Source organism: Macaca fascicularis, chromosome 19 (assembly GCF_037993035.2).
Source record: "Macaca fascicularis isolate 582-1 chromosome 19, T2T-MFA8v1.1".
NCBI lineage: Eukaryota > Metazoa > Chordata > Mammalia > Primates > Cercopithecidae > Macaca > Macaca fascicularis.
The window spans coordinates 61,339,533-61,356,777 of record NC_088393.1 but is presented as its reverse complement, the minus strand read 5'-3'; the positions used below and the strand labels follow the sequence as shown (position 1 = coordinate 61,356,777).

At 45.4% G+C, this 17,245-nt stretch overlaps 1 protein-coding gene across 17 annotated transcripts in view; it reads right to left on the bottom strand.

Annotated features, from left to right (window-relative positions):
* Positions 1–17,245, bottom strand: part of ZNF331 (zinc finger protein 331) — a 43,110-nt gene extending 25,865 nt beyond the window's left edge. Inside the window, exons 1-4 of one of the 17 annotated variants that reach the window (XM_074024614.1) lie at positions 16,927–17,245; positions 16,193–16,259; positions 1,902–6,042; positions 581–957 (exon numbers count right to left, since the gene is read on the bottom strand). The gene's annotated coding sequence lies outside the window, so the exon portion shown is untranslated. Of the gene's footprint in view, positions 1–580; positions 958–1,220; positions 6,043–16,192; positions 16,791–16,898 lie in introns of those variants that run through there. The other 16 variants (XM_074024612.1, XM_074024613.1, XM_074024620.1 and 13 more) reach the window with 16 other exon arrangements.

Here is a 17,245-nt window from a genome sequence, read left to right as displayed (position 1 = left end):
AATACAAAAATTGGTCCCAGCTACTTGGGAGGTTGAGGTGGGAGGATCACTTGAGGCTGGGAGGTTAAGGCTGCAGTGAACTGTGATTGTACCACTGGACTCCAGCCTGGGCAACAGAGTGAGACCCTGTCTCCAAAAACAATCCCACAAAACAAAATGAAAACAAACAACAACAAAAAAATAGGACCTCAGGTTAAGGATTTCAATTCTAGACCATTTGAGGCTGTGAATTACTTTATGGAAGGCCCTCAGGTTAAGGAGAATAGTTCTAGACCATTTGAGGCTGTGGTTCATTTTGTGAACTTGCAAACACACATCCCAGTTACCTTCACATGTATGTTGCTCCTCATGTACAGACAATACATAACAGCAGCACTCACTGCGCACTCACACTCCAGCGTGCGGGTCTATGGTTCTACACATGTTAACACATTTCGCCCTCCTCACAAGCCTATCTTCAGAAGGCTCAAAAAGCTAACAGGCAGAAACAGGACTGAGATCTTGGTCATCTACATTTAATGTTTGGTCTTAAGTCTTATAAACACATATCATTTAATTAAAAAAAAAAAAGGATACTCACCTGACCTTTTAAGATGTTTAATGAGGCCGGGTGCGGTGGCTCACGCCTGTAATCCCAGCACTTTGGGAGGCCGAGGCGGGCGGATCACAAGGTCAGGAGATCGAGACCACGGTGAAACCCCGTCTCTACTAAAAATACAAAAAATTAGCCGGGCGCGGTTGTGGGCGCCTGTAGTCCCAGCTACTCGGGAGGCTGAGGCAGGAGAATGGCGTGAACCCGGGAGGCGGAGCTTGCAGTGAGCCGAGATCGCGCCACTGCACTCCAGCCTGGGCTGGGCGACAGAGCGAGACTCCGTCTCAAAAAAAAAAAAAAAAAAAAAAAAGATGTTTAATGATTTGTCTTCCTCCTCGGGGATGCTTTTCCTGAAGGATGCTGGCCTGGGGGAAACAGAACCAGAAGGGTAACACCTGCCATATCTAATAAAACCAAAGAGAAATACAAGGCCCCGAGATGGAGTTTCTGGGAGATTCCTGAAGAGCAAGCTGAGATGACTGAGATGATGAAGCGTGGAGCTGCCCCTCCCCTTGTCTCCCACATCAGGAACGTGCCCCTCTATAGGAGGAATTCTATTCCTGAGGCCACTGTCTCCTGTCACTCAGGCGGCCTGAGTGGAGAGCACTTCTGGCTCTGAAAGCGTCACCTCATGGCTGTTTCTGCCTTGTTGTTGGTGAATTTCCCGGCGGGGCTCAGGGGCTCATGTCCCTCCGTGGCCCTTGTTCTCAGGCAGGTAACGCTTGGTTAAGAGGTGAAGGCAGGGGAAGCAGTAGAGACGCTGGAACCACAAGTTGCAGCTGTCACACACACCTGCGTCACCCAGAAGGCCCGATCACCTATCCCAGCACAGAGACGCTGGAGCCACAGGTTGCGCTGTTGGAGCCACAGGTTGCGCTGTCACACACACCTGCGTCACCCTGAAGGCCCGATCACCCATCCCAGCACAAGCCTGCACGGACGGCTCAGCCTCACCACAGCACAGGCTGTCCTGAGACACATCTGCGCCCCTCATACACACTAACGCCCAACACGGCCACGCTGTGGGCCCCGCCACCCCACACAATGCAAAGGTGCATCCGTGGGCCACGGAGACCCGTCCTGACCGCCACCCCACACAACCCCCAGAGTGCACCTCACAGAGCAGAGTCCCCGGGACGCACCGCCGAGGTTCACAGGTGTAGGCTCCGTCGACCCAAAGCCTCGGGAGCACCCCCGGTCACCAGTTATGGTGCGAGCCCGGCTGTGTCACCCCACACTCTCCAGCAAGTGCGTCACCATCAGAAGCTCAGTGCCCGTCTCCCCTGGGAGCCATGGGCGCCAATCTCACCTGCGCGGACTGGCGGAGACACAGCGGTTGCGTCACCAGTGCAGAAGCGCACCCAGCACGCCCCCCATCGCCCCCAATGACGCTCGCGTGCACCCGTGTCACAGTTACGGGGACAGGGCCGCCGCATCAGCCTCGTACTCCCACGCAAGTGCGTCATACACTCGGTCCCGCCACCCATGGAGGCCAGCGCGCATGCGCACCCCGGACCCGGGAGAGGCCTCGAGCACCTAGCTGCGAGCGCGCGCAAGCAGCAGCAGAGCCCGACACGCATGTGCGTGCACACAGATCCCGACACAAATGTACACCCAGACCCCGAAACGCATGTGTGCGTGCACACAGACCCCCAACGCATGTGTGTGGCCAGACCTTGACACGCATGTGCAACCAGACCCCGACACACATGTGCGCGTGCACAGACGCTGACACATGAACACACTGACACGCGTGCGCGCACTCTTCCCATTCCTTCCTTCCTTGGCCTCTCCCGAAGCCGCGGGCGCACTCGGCGGTCCCCCTACCCCAGTGCTTGGCATGTACCCCTGGGTTCCTCCCAGGAAGCGAATGCCCTACTCAGGCCCAAACACACAGAGGCTTCAGGAAGGGATGAGAGGCTTGAGGAGTACGCCGGACCATGTCTGGGGAAACCAGAGCCCCAAGCCCCGTGTCCCAGCATGCAGCGCCTTAAGTTCCTGGGGGCCTCTGGGAAACGTAGTCCGGGACGGTCCCAGGCAGGGGCCTCAGGGCGCGTTCCAGGCAGGCAGCCCCACACTGAGTCCATCTTGCTCCCTGCAGACGCCCCTTCCCGACTGGGAGACGGGCTGTGTCACCCCAGCTGGGACCCCGTCTGGCCTCTGAGTGGGGTGATGCCGGGCGAGCCATGGCTGTCCTCAGAAGGGTATCCTCTCCTAGGCCCTCTGAAGCATCACCTGGAATTCTCTGCAGGCCACCGGCCAGCACAGGCTGCCTGAGCTGCTTTTCAGTGTCCCTTGCTTGCTGGATTGTAAACAATGTGCAGGCCACAGTTATGCCCTGTTAGTCACGCTCTCATTCCAAGTAGTAATGTCGCAGGGTCTACAGGATGTTGCAGGTACTTAACCACAGCCTCATTTTGACTCAAAATCCCACTTTTTAGAATTTATCCCAAGGAAACAGCTATAGTAGTACACACATGTATGCCCAATATGTTTGGAGATTATCTTGTGTGTTGGAAGTTTTTCTTTGAAATTGATGCAACTGTAGAGTCTTAGGTAGTTGTTCATATAATACTGAGAAAGCCTATGTAACTTTCACTTGGTTACCCCCATTTGGTGATTGCAGTATACAGTATAACATCACTTCCAGGACATTCACACCATCCATAGATGTTATGCAAATTTCAAGACGGTAATTTTTTTTTTTTTGAGACGGAGTTTCGCTCTTGTTGCCCAGGCCAGGATTACAGGCATGAGTCACTGCACCCAGCCAAGACGGTAATTTTTAAAAATGAAAATCTTGCAGAAGATAGAGGAAAATATCACAGTAGAGTACAGAATGAATTAGTCTGCTATATAATGGCATAAAATACATTTACTAATAGTGATACTGATTCATGTAAATTGAAAGAATGTATCATTAATTACTGAGAGGAAGGTAGGTTTGAAAGGGTATGTATAATTTGGGAGGAGATATTTTGGTGAAACTAAGAACACAGGCTCTATAGTATAACTTTCAGAATGTGAATCTGAGCCCTAACAGTTATTAACTGCTGGTTTCCTCACTAATAAAATTGGGATAATAATACTGTAAGGTATGACTGTCTCAACTATTAATTATCAGACTATCTAATACATACAGTAATATGTAAAGATTTTTTAAGTTTGCGGTTACTATTGAAGATCAGTAACATTACACTGATCCTGAATCCAGTTTTAAAAAAGAAACTCATCTGCAGTTTTTATTTTAATTTTTTTGAAACAGGGTCTCGCTTTGTCACCCAGGCTGGAGAGCAGTGGCACGATCTCGAACACTGATCCTAGGCTCCTAGGCTCCAACCTCTGCCTCCTAGGCTCAAGTCATCCTCTCACCTTAGCCTCCCAAGAGCTGGGACTACAGGTGCACACCACCACCTCTGGCTAGTTTTTGTAATTTTTTTCTTTTTTTTTTTTTTGTAGAGATGGGGTCTCACTATGCTGCCCAGGCTGGCCTTGAACTCCTGAGCTCAAGCAATCTGCCTCCTTGGCCTCCCAAAGTGCTGGGATTACAAACAAGGGCCACTGCACCTGGCCTGCTGTTTCTTCCTTATACTAAAACATGTACTTGCCAAACCAGCTGTCAATATAGTGAATGCTAACCAAAAAGAACTTTCAGAGCCTGATGTTAAGAACGAAATTTGTCTTGTTTAAGCACATTAGGTGAAAAGATTCTAGGACACATAAGGAGGAAATGTTCCCTCTGACAAGCAAGCAGGGGAAAAGAGAGATGATTCTGCATCAAAAATTGTGCTCAAATAATATGATCTTAGAAGATGCCAAACTGGGAACATTAGCAAGAGGATGAATCATGTGTTCTATGTGTTACAGGACATTCACGCAAACCACTTTAATTGCCATCGTACTCAGTTTCACTTATCTTGGATTTGTTATTTGTCTAGTGGGTATTTTTTACTTGTACATATAATCACGGAAACGTTACTTGTACAAGCATATTTGTAAGATAACCGGCATCAGTGATTACTGTCATGGTCTTTGAAAGAACCATTAAAATCATAGAAAATTTAATTCTGAAAGGCTGTAGAGCCATTTGTTCCAGAACCAGATTTGCTCCAGAACCCCCCTGGATATCAAAATCCTTGAATGCTTAAGACCCTTAGACAAAGTGGTGTAGTATCTGCACATAACCTATCCACATCCTCCTGTACATTTTAGATCATCTCTAGATTCTTTATAAATATCTAATGCTAATAATTTTCATACTGTATTGTTTAGAATAATGAGAAGAAAAGTCTGTACACGTTCAATACAGATATTTGCGTCTGTAAAATAGGATGCAAACATCCTATTTTTTTGGCCAAGGATATTTTCCATCTGTGGTTGAATCCACAGATACAGAACTCATTCCAAGGGTGCACTATATTTTTTAATAATTTGTTGCCATGGGATTAGTTTCAGATGATGTGTCTCTAATCCTGTAAGGTGTAAACATATGAGAGGTTTTCCAAAACAAGACAAAGATCACTGGCACGTCCCTCCCGTCCCCACACGCTCACAGGTCTAATGTGACCCGTGGCTGGGCTGGATGCTTTTTACAAACCACCACTTGGAAAGTCTTTGATTCATTTACTTTATCAATTAGAAGGACTTAATGTTCCAGAAACAAAAGCACATACATGTTTAGATGGGAAGTGGAGGACTACAAACATATATACCAAAATATGATTAACAGTAATTATCTCTAGATGGAATTATGGGTAATTAATTCTGAGATTCTTTTTTATGAACTCCTTAAAGGACTGAATTTTTTTGCAGTTGGCCTGCATTAATCCCATTACAAGAAATGAAAGTTAAGGGAGTCCTAATTTTTAAAAATGATTGGCCAGGCGCGGTGGCTCAAGCCTATAATCCCAGCACTTTGGGAGGCCAAGGTGGGTGGATCATGAGGTCAGGAGTTCGAGACCAGCCTGACCAACATAGTGAAACCCCATCTCTACTAAAAAAGACAACAATTAGCCAGGCATAGTGGTACACGCTACTCCGGAGGCTAAGGTAGGAGAAGTGCTTGAACCCGGGAGGCGGAGGTTGGGCCGAGATTGCACCATTGCACTCCAGGCTGGGCGACAGAGCAAGACTCTGTCTCAAAAAAAGAAAATAAAAAAAAAAAGATTAACGGCCAGGCATGGTGGCTCACGCCTGTAATCTCAGCACTTTGGGAGGCTGAGGTGGGCAGCTCACTTGAGGTCAGGAGTTTGAGACCAGCATGGCCAACATGGCAAAACCCCATCTCTACTAAAAATACAAAACTTAGCCGGGCTTGGTGGGGGACGCCTGTAATCCCAGCTACTCAGGAGGCTGAGACAGGAGAATCGCTTGAACTTGGGAGTCAAAGGTTGCAGTGAGTCAAGATCAGGCCACTGCACTCCAGCATGGGTGACACAGCGAGACTCCATCTCAAAAAAAAAAAAAAAGACAAAATAGACTTTAAATCAAAAACTGTAAAGAGAGGCAAAGAATGTCATTATATAATAAAATCAGTCCATCAGTCAAGATGATACATTAATTATAGATATGTATGCATCCAGCACTGGAGCTCTTAAATACATAAAGCAAACATTAAGAAATCTCAAGGGAGGGTTAGATTTTAATACAGTGATAGAAGAGAACTTCAGATCCTACTTTCAACAAAGGAAAGATCATTCAGACAGAAAATCAAGGAAACACTGGACTTGAATTACACTTTAGACCAGATACGCCTAATGGCTGTATTCTGCACCATCTCTCTAACAGCAGCAGCATTACATTCTTCTCAAGCACACATGAAACATTCTCCAGGACAGATCACGCTAGGTCATGATACAAATCTTAAGAAATTTACAATGACTGAAATCATATGAATGATCTTTTCCAACCACAAGGGCATAAAGCTAGAAATCAATAACGGGAGAAATTTAGGTAAATTAAAAAATATGTGGGTATTAAGCAACGTGCTGCTAAACAACCCATGGGCCGGGGAAGAAACTGTAAAAATATTTTCAGACAAACGTAAATGTAAACACAGCATTCTCAAATCTTGAAGAATGCAAGAGAGGCAGTTCTAAGCCGGAAGTTTATAGCAATAAATACTTATATCACGAAAGAAGGAAGATCTCAAACAAACATTTCAAGGAACCAGAAAATGAACAAATGGAGTCCAACGGTAGGAAGGAAGGAAATAATAAAGATTAGAGCAAAAAATAAGTAAAATACAAACTGGAAAACAATATGAAAAGATTTTTAAGGTTTTTTTTTTTTTTTTGAGACAGAGTTCCCACTGTTCCCATAGACAGAATTTCTAATGTTGGAATCATTAGGCTTTAAAGAATTGCGTAAGATGTTTCTCAGGTCCCAAATTCCAGCGAAATAGCTGATGCCAAGCGGTCTGAAGACATCCACAGAGCAACAGAATCAGCATGAGAATAGTTTCTTCATCTTCCTTTCTCATGATTGCACCCTGCACTCTTCAACCAGTGACTTCCACACTTTAAAACCCTTAAAAACCCCAGCTCCAAACTCCTTGGGAAGACGGATTTCATTTTCATCCCACCTCCTTATTCTGCAGCCTGACAGTAAACCTTCTTTCTTTGCTGCAACCTGCTGTATAGACATGCCGCGCTCACGGGGCAACAGACCTACTACGGTTATAACATTGGCACGAAAACACACAATGGAAGAATAGAGCCCAGAAAGAAATCCAAACTCATGGTCAAATGATCTCTGACAAGGGTGCCAAAATCACACAACGGGGAAAGGACGATCTCTTAAATACATGGTGTTGGGAAACTGGACACTTGCAGGCAGAAGAAAGCAACTGGACCCTTCTTTTACTTCATATAGTAAAATGAGGCCAGGCGTGGTGGCTCACCCGAGGTCAGGAGTTTAAGACCAGCCTGGCCAACATGGGGAAACTCCGTCTCTACTAAAAATACAAAAATTAGCCAGGTGTGGTGGCGGGAGCCTGTAGTCTCAGCTACTCAGGAGGCTGAGGGAGGAGAATCACTTGAACCTGGGAGGTGGAGGTTGCAGTGAGCCGAGATTGTGCCACACCCAGCCTGGGTGACAGAGTGAGACTCGGTCTCAAAAAAGTAAAAAAGAAAAAAAGAAAAATGAAGTTAAAATGGATTAAAGACATAAAAGTATGACCAGAAGCTGTAAAACTACTGGGAGAATACATAGGGAAAATTCTTCGCATCGCCCTTGGCAATGAGTTTTTGGCTATCGCACCAGAAGATCATCCTACGAAAGCAAAAATAAGTAAATGGGACTGCGTCACACTAAAAATGTCCCGCACAGCAAAGGAAACAATAAAATGAAAAGGTAGCCTACAGACTGGGAGAGACTGTTTGCAAACCATATATCTGATAAGGGGTTAATATCCAAAATAGGGCTGGGCATGGTGGCTTACACCTGGAATCCCAGAACTTTGGAAGGCCGAGGTGGGAGGATCGCTTAAGCCCAGGAGTTTAAGATCAGCCTAGGCAACATGGTGAGACCCCATATCTACAAAAAATTGAAAAATTAGCTGGGCATGGGCTGGGCGTGGTGGCTTACACCTATAATCCCAGCACTTTGGGAGGCCGAGGCGAGCAGATCACGAGGTCAGGAGATCGAGATCATCCTGGCTAACACAGTGAAACTCTGTCTCTACTAAAAATACAAAAAAAAAAAAAAAAAAAAAAAATTAGTTGGGCGTGGTGGCATGCGCCTGTAGTCCCAGCTACTCGGAGGCTAAGGCAGGAGAATCACTTGAACCTAGGAGGCGGAGGTTGCAGTGAGCCGAGATTGTGCCACTGCACTCCAGCCTGGGTGACAGAGAGAGACTCTATCTCAAAAAAAGAGTAGAGAAGAAAAGAAAAATTAGCGGGGCATGATGGCATGTGCCTGTAGTCCCGTTACTCAGGAGGCTGAGGTAGGATTACTTGGGTCCAGGAGGTAGAGGCTGCAGTGAGCTGTGACCACTGCACTCCAGCCTGGATGACAGAGCAAGACCCTGTCTAGAAAACAAACAAACAAACAAAAACAACAAAACATAGAACTCAAACAACTCAACAGCAAAAAACCAAATAACCCTGATAATAAATGGGCAGAAAAGTTGAACAGCTATTTCTTGATAGAACACATACAAATTGCTGTAAGTCTGTGAAAAATTGCTCAAGATCACTACTATTATTCAGGGCCACACAAAGTTAAACCACAATGAGATATCACCTCATACGTGTAAGAATGGCTTTTATTAAAAAACAAACAAACAAAAATAACATGTTGGCGAGGCTGTGAGGAAAAGAGGATCCTTGTACACTGTTGGTCAGAATGTAAATTAGTATAGCCAGTATGGAAAACACTATGGAGATGCCTCAAAAAACTAAAACTATCAGATGACGCAGCAATCCCACTCTGGGTATATATCCAAAGAAAATGAAATTAGTATGTCATGGCGATACCTGTGCTCCCATGTTCACTGCAGTAGCGTTATTCACAGTAGTCAAGATAAGGAATCAACCTACATACTCATCAGGAATGAATAGAGAAAGTGTGGTAAAGACAACACAATGCAATGCTATCCAGCTTTTACAAAGAGGGAAATCCTGTTATTGTGGCAACATGGATAAATTTGGAGGGCATTGTACTCAGTGAAATAAGCTAGACACAGACAAATGCATGATGTCATTTACATGGTAAAAAAAAAAAAATCAAACAGAAGAAGAGAGGTGGTTGTCAGGGGCTGGGAGGGTGATGGGGAATGAGAAGATTAAAGGAGTGGGAATAATTTCTGGAGATTTATTGTCTAGCATGGTGACTCAATATAATGAGTAGTATTGTGTACTTTATGCCAAGACTGTAGATTTAAATGTTCTCATTGCAAGTATGATTATCAGTGAGTTGAGGGATATGTGAGTCAGCTTGATTTAATCCGCAGTGTATACACAGATCAAAGCCTCTGTAGACCATAAACATACATAAATTGTCACTGAAGACATGTGCCAACCTCGGCAACTCATACTCAACATTAAACCATATGGTTCTCACAGCTCACACAAAGGGGGAACTGAAAAAAATACAGCAGCTGTCCGCCCAAAGAAGTCCAAGTCAATAGAACAAATTTCGATTTACTGCATATTGAAAAACATCCCTCCCTTTGGTGACAAAGAAATTTGCTCAAACCCCACTCTTAAAAGTCTTACAAAACTGACAACTTTGCCAGGTACAGACTAAACAAGCTAACTTTCTCTTTTCTTGTGCTCTAAAAATCAGCCCCATGGAAAAGACCAAAGATATCTGTGTTTGACTCCACCTAAAAACGAATCCCTTCCTTACCCAAGCACGCCGTAAAATAAAGTGCTAACATGAACCTCTAGGAAGGATTTTTCTGTAGCATCAGATCTTAGAAAACCAGAGCATGCAGCAGGACGTCAATAGTTTGACAAATGGGTTTGTGGATACTCAGAGGAGAGGGCTGGTCAACCAGGGGTACGGGGAGGAATATACCTGCCTGGTTCTTGCCACACCCCCTGGGAAGGAATTACTGGGATACGCCGCTATTAGGGAAGGTATCTGGGGCCATAAAGAGTAAAGAGTCCTAAGTCATATAAACACAAATCATTTAATGAACAAAAAAGGTACCTCATGTGGAGAGTTGACTTGAAGACATGTAATATATTAGGTCAGTGCAAACGTAATTGACGTTAAAGGTAATGGCAAAAACCCCAATTACTTTTGCACCAACCTAAATAATAATTTTTTCCCCTCAGGATGCTGTTTCTGCAGGATGCCAGCCTAGGGGAAAGGAAGAACCAGACCCTAGGGTCTTTCTGGAGCACTGGCTGCATGAACAAATGCCCTCCAGGGCACGCCTGCCCCCAGGCCATGGCCGAAACCGATCTGAACTGAGAGGACACTGGCATTTGTGAGTTTCAGAGTTCTTGGGGACTAACCTGTATTTACTGGATTCTAGAACATGTCGTTCTCCCAACACTGACCTACCAAGTTAGTCACCTCTCCCTCCACAAGGATTCCCACTCCCGAGGCTTCCTGTTACTGCAACACAGGAGCCTGTATGGAGAACACGTCTGGCTTGAACACTGTTATCTATGGCGATGGCTGTGCCCTCTGTGCTGGTTCAGTTAATGACAGGGTCCTGGCTCTCTTGTCCCACTAGGGGCTGCTGCTCTCAGGCAGGTACCACACGGTTGGAAGGTGAAGGCAGAGGAAGCCCAGAGACAATGGAAATACAAGTGGCAGACTGTGAGTCAGTGACTGGTCTACGACTGTGGCTAGGTGATTGGGAGCGTGGCCTATTGTGTCGTGGATGCGACAGGGGCTGTGTCACCCCATCTGGGACCCTGTCTAGTCTCTGGTAGGGTGATGCCGGGCGAGCCATGGCTGTCCTCAGAAGGGTATCCTCTCCTAGGCCCTCTGGAGCGTCACCTGGAATTCTCTGCGGGCCGCCAGCCAGCACAGGCTGCCCGAGCTGCTTTTCCGTGTCCCTTGCTTGCTGGATTGTAAACAATGTGCAGGCAGCAGTTATGCCCGGTTAGTCACGCTCTCATTCCAAGTACTAACGTCACAGGGTGTGGTATAGTGCGGGCCCCTCACAAACATCTAATTTTGACTCAAAATTCCACATTTGGAATTTATGGGTCCAGGAGGAGGAAACAGTTAGAAAGACAAGAAAACAGAAGTACACAAATGTATGTGACAGAGTGATCAAGAAAAATGTTTTTCTAGGAAAGTTATTTCTTTTTCTAAAAAACTGAGATAACTGTAGATTCACATGTAGTTGTAAATAATAATAGAGACAGATCTGGTATGCCCTTAACCTGACTTACACCAGTAGTGATAGCTTATAAAACTACAGCACAGGCCAGGTGCGGTGGCTCATGCCTGTAATCCCAGCACTTTGGGAGGCCAAGGTAGGCAGATCACAAATTTGAGACCAGCCTGGCCAACATAGTGAAACCCTGTCTCTACTAAAAATACAAAAATTAGCTGGCCATGGTGTTGGGAGCCTGTAATCCCAGCTACTCAGGAGGCTGAGGCAGGAGAATTGCTTGAACCCGGGAGGTGGAGGTTGCAGTGAGCTGAGATTGCGCCACTGCACTCCAGCCTGGGCGACAGAGAGAGACTCCATCTCAAAAAACAAAGAAAAACAAACAAGAAAAAAACAAAACTACAGTACAGTATCACAGCCAGGATACTGACATAGATTCCATCCTTGATCTTATCTATGATTTCCAGAGACTATTGTTTCAGCAGTGAAAAAACAGAAATATCTCACAGTATAGATTAAATTATTGTCTGCTATGTGATGGCAAGGAATACTAATAATATTGACTTTTTTTTTTTTTTTTTTTTTTTTTTTTGCCATTGCACTCCAACCTGGGCAACAAGAGCGAAACTCCATCTCAAAAAAAACAAAAGTGCCTTCCTTGAACCCGCTGTCTGCGTAATCAATATTAACCAAAAATAACATTCAGAGTCTGATGTTATGAATGAAACTCATTTCATTTAACAAAACGAATACATTAGCAAAAGAGATTCTAAGAAATATAAAGAGGAAATGTTCCATCAGCAGCTGGGGGACAGAGACACTGTTCTGCATAAAAAACATCTAATTTAACGACTCTAATCTGAGAAGATGCCAATTTGAGAACATTAGCAGGAGGCTGAATCTTGTGTTCCACAGGATAAGGGAGATACATATGAGATACTGTCATCTAATTCTTTTTCTATCTTGGAAATGTTACTTATACAGCCCATATTCGTTACTTGTACAAATAATCTTGCTAATGTTACATGAAAAGTCCGTATCTGCAAGGCACCCCGTGATTAGTGTTCATCAATGATTATTGTGATGTCCTGGGAAAGGAACATTAACATTCTGTAATCTAATTCTAAAAGGCTGTCTTTGTTGAACAGTTGTTGCCATAGGTTAGATTCAGATGATGTATTTCTAATCCTATACGGTAGAAATATGTGAGAGATATTTCAAACCAAGGCAAAGATCACTGGCATAGCCCTTCCCCTCCCAACACACACACGGGTGTAATGAGATTCATGGCTGGGTTGGATTCCTTTTATAAATGAAGATTTGGAGTCTTTGGCTCACTTATGATTAATTAGCAAGATTCAATACTCTAAAAACAAAACACGCACATGCTTAGAGGCAAAGGAGAGGACTAGAAACATAAATACCGTTTCAAATGTTTTTTTTTTGTTGTTTTTTGTTTTGTTTTGTTTTGTTTTTTGAGACATTGTCTCCCTTTGTCACCCAAGCTAGAGTGCAGTGGCATAATCATGGCTCACTGCAGCCTGGAACCCCTAAGTTCAAGTGATCCTCCCACCTCAGCCTTCTGAGTAGCTAAAACTATAGGTATGCACCACCATGCCTGGCTAATTTTTTTCAATTTTTTATTTTAGTAGAGATGGAGTCTCACTGTTGCCCAGGCTGGTCTCAAACTCCTGACCTCAAGTGATCATCATCCCGCTTTGGCCTCCCAAAGTGCTGGCCATTTAACATGTTAATCAGTGATTATCTCTGGAGGGTACAATTATAGGTAATTTGGAGATTCTTCTTTAAGGGCTCCTCAGGGACTTTTTTTTTTTTTTTTTTGCCTCCAGCAGGCCTGCATTAATCCTATTATAAGAAATATAACAAGATAGGAGCAGGGTACAGTGGCTTGTGCCTGTAATCCCAAGGACTTGAGAGGCCGAGGTGGGAAGATCACTTTAACTCCGGAGATTGAGGCTGCTGTGAACTATTATCAACCCCCCGCACTCCAGCATGGGCAACAGAACACAACCTGTCTATAAGGAAAAAACAAAACAAAACAAAACAAAAACATATAAAAAAAGAAATGTAGGCCAGGCGTCCCGGTGGCTCACGCCTGTAATCCCAGCATTTTGGGAGGCCAAGGCAGGCAGAGCACCTGAGGTCGGGAGCTCGAGATCAGCCTGACCAACATGAAGAAACTCTGTCTCTACTAAAAATACAAAATTAGCTGGGTGTGGTGGCGCATGCCTGCAATCCCAGCTACTCAGGAGGCTGAGGCAGGAGAATTGCTTGAACCCAGGAGGCAGAGGTTACGGTGAGCCGAGATCACGCCACTGCACTCCAGCCTGGGCAGAGCGAAACTCCATCTCAAAAAAAAAAAAAAAAAAAAAAAAAAAAGGACATGATTATGATTATACCACATTAAAAAAAAAAAGGACTATGGTTATGGGGGAGCTAGTACATTGTTGTCATGAAGGAAACTCTGAATGGATTGGCCTATGAGAGGCAAAATCACTGCCTCTCAAATATGTCAATATGGTAATGCTGGCACCTATGATTATATTACCTTACATGGCAAAGGGGAATCAATGTTGCAGATGGACTAAAACTGCTAATGGGCTGACACTAAGATAGTGAAGATTATCCTGAGTTACCTCAGCGGGCCTAATGTAATCACCAGGGTCCTCAAAATTAGAAGAGGGTCAGATGAACAGAAAGAAGTAGGGTCAGAGTAATGTGATGGAAAATGGACTTGACGTGTCTTTGCAGCTTTGATGATGGAAGAAGGGGTCATGAGCCAAGGAGTGTGGGCAGCGTCTAGAAGCCAGCAAAAGCAAGGACATAAAACACCTCCTACAGGGCGGGCTTGGTGGTGGCTCACGCCTGTAATCCCAACACTTTGGGAGGCTGAGGTGGGCTAATGAATCACCTGAGGTCAGGAGTTCAAGACCAGCCTGATCAACATGGAGAAACCCCGTTTCTACTAAAAATACAAAAATTAGCTGCGGATAGTGGCGCGTACCCTGTAATCCCAGCTACTCGGGAGGTTGAGGTGGGAGAATCACTTGAATCTGGGAGGTGGAGGTTGCAGTGAGCCAAGATTGTGCCACTGCACTCCAGCATGGGCAACAGAGCAAGACTCCATCTCAATTAAAAAAAATAAAAATAAAAAAAGACTATCTCCTAGAGCCTCCAAGCACAAACACCTCCTAGATCCCTGCCAACATCTTGGTTTTGGCCCAGTGAGACCCACTTCAGACTTCTGACCTCTAGGATAGCAAGATAATATATTTGTGTTGTATTAATAAATCTGTGGTAATTTGTTAAAGCAGGAAAAATAAACTGATATAAGGCTTAGTATTGAAAAAAGTGTCACTGAAACAGGTACAACCTTCCTGTTCTAAAACATGTTTTCGCTCGGTTTCAGTAACACAATCAGACCCTCAACACAATAATGTAGCTAAATTGCCTCTGTAGGCATCTTAATTAACTGAGCATTTTGTCCCCTCCCCGCCAAATTCTTACATTAAAATCCTATCCCTCAATGCGATACTATTAGGAGGTGGGGCCTCTGGGAGGTGATTAGGTCATGAGGGTGGAACCCTCAGGAATGGAATTAGTGCCTTATGAAAAAGACCCCAGAGAGCTCGCATCTCTTTCCTCCATGAGAGGACACAGCAAGATGGTGAAGGTCTCCAACCTGGAAGAGGGCCCTCAACAGAACTTGACCACGCTCTTCTCAGACTTTCAGCCTCTAGAACTGTGAGCAATAAATGTTTGTTGTTTCAGCCACCAGTCTATGGTACTTTGTTATAGCAACTGAAACAGACTAACGTAAGAATAAATTAAGGAGTGTGTGCAAAACACAAGAGACTATGGTACAAACATGTGCTCAATAAATGTGGCCAGGCTCCTCTCTTCTGAAGGACTCATGAATAATCCTAAATAATATATTAAAATGTCATGTTGGATAAGGTATTTACAAAAATCTCATTCAATGGAATTTCTAGGCAATCGAAGGATTTCCTTCATTTACTGTTGTTAATAACTATTAGTGGTGTTTAATATTATGTCAGGTGCATTCTTCTTTCTTATGGCTATAACTAAAGTTACTTCTTTGTAGCTGCAGAGTATTCCATGAAATGAATGTGGTATAATTACTTAACCATTTCCACCATCCTGAACAATAACTGTGGTCAAGGTACACAGTCTTCAATTCTAGACCAATGGGTCTAAATGTCTTTGGGGCAGGTACATTCTTCTTAATGCCATGAAATTACAGAGTATCTCCCTAGGGTGGTGGTGGTGGGGGACCAATACACTAACACTGATAAACACATATAGTAAATATATACACAACGTCCCTTGGAAAGTTGTAAGTGGAGTTAAAGGAAGGCCCTCAGGTTAAGGATAACAGTTTTAGGTCATTTGAGGTTGTGGTTCACTTGATGGAAGGCCCTCAGTTTAAGGAGAATAGTTCTAGACCATTTGAGGCTGTGGTTCATTTTGTGAACTTGCAAACACCCATCTCAGTTACCTTCATATGTACGTTGCTCCTCATGTACAGACATCACATAACAGCAGCACTCACTGCGCACTCACACTCCAGCGTGCGGGTCTATGGTTCTACACATGTTAACGCATTTCACCCTCCTCACAAGCCTATCTTCAGAAGGCTCAAAAAGCTAACAGGCAGAAACAGGACTCAGATCTTGGTCATCTACATTTAATGTTTGGTCTTAAGTCTTATAAACACATATCATTTAATTAAAAAAAAAAAAAAGGATACTCACCTGACCCTTTAAGATGTTTAATGATTTGTCTTCCTCCTCGGGGATGCTTTTCCTGAAGGATGCTGGCCTGGGGGAAACAGAACCAGAAGGGTAACACCTGCCATATCTAATAAAACCAAAGAGAAATACAAGGCCCCGAGATGGAGTTTCTGGGAGATTCCTGAAGAGCAAGCTGAGATGACTGAGATGATGAAGCGTGGAGCTGCCCCTCCCCCTGTCTCCCACATCAGGCACATGTTCCTCTATAGGAGGAATTCTACTCCTGAGGCCACCATCTCGTCACTCATGAGGCCTGCATGGAGAGCACTTCTGGCTCTGAAAGCGTCACCTTATGGCTGTTTCTGCCTTGTTGTTGGTGAATTTCCCAGCGAGGCTCAGGCACTCACGTCCCTCTGCGGCCCTTGTTCTCAGGCAGGTACCACTTGGTTAGGAGGTGAAGCAGTAGAGGCGCTGGAGCCACAGGTTGCGCTGTCACACACACCTGCGTCACCCAGAAGGCCCGATCACCCATCCCAGCACAAGCCTGCACGGACGGCTCAGCCTCACCACAGCACACGCTATCCCGAGACACATCTGCGCCCCTCATACCCACTAACGCCCAGCACGGCCACGCTGTGGGCCCCGCCACCCCACACAGTGCAAAGGTGCATCCGTGGGCCACGGAGACCCGTCCTGACCGCCGCCCCACACAACCCCCAGAGTGCACCTCACAGAGCAGAGTCCCCGGGACACACTGCCGAGGTTCACAGGTGTGGGCTCCGTCGACCCAAAGCCTCTGGGGCACCCCCGGTCACCAGTTATGGGGCGAGCCCGGCTGTGTCACCCCATACTCTCCAGCAAGTGCGTCACCGTCAGAAGCTCAGTGCCCGTCTCCCCTGGGAGCCATGGGCGCCAATCTCACCTGCGCGGACTAGCGGAGATGCAGCGGTTGCGTCACTGGTGCAAACACGCACCGAGCACGCCCCCCATTGCCCCCAATGACGCTCGCGTGCACCCGTGTCACAGTTACGGGGACAGGGCCGCAGCGTCAGCCTCGTACTCCCACGCAAGTGC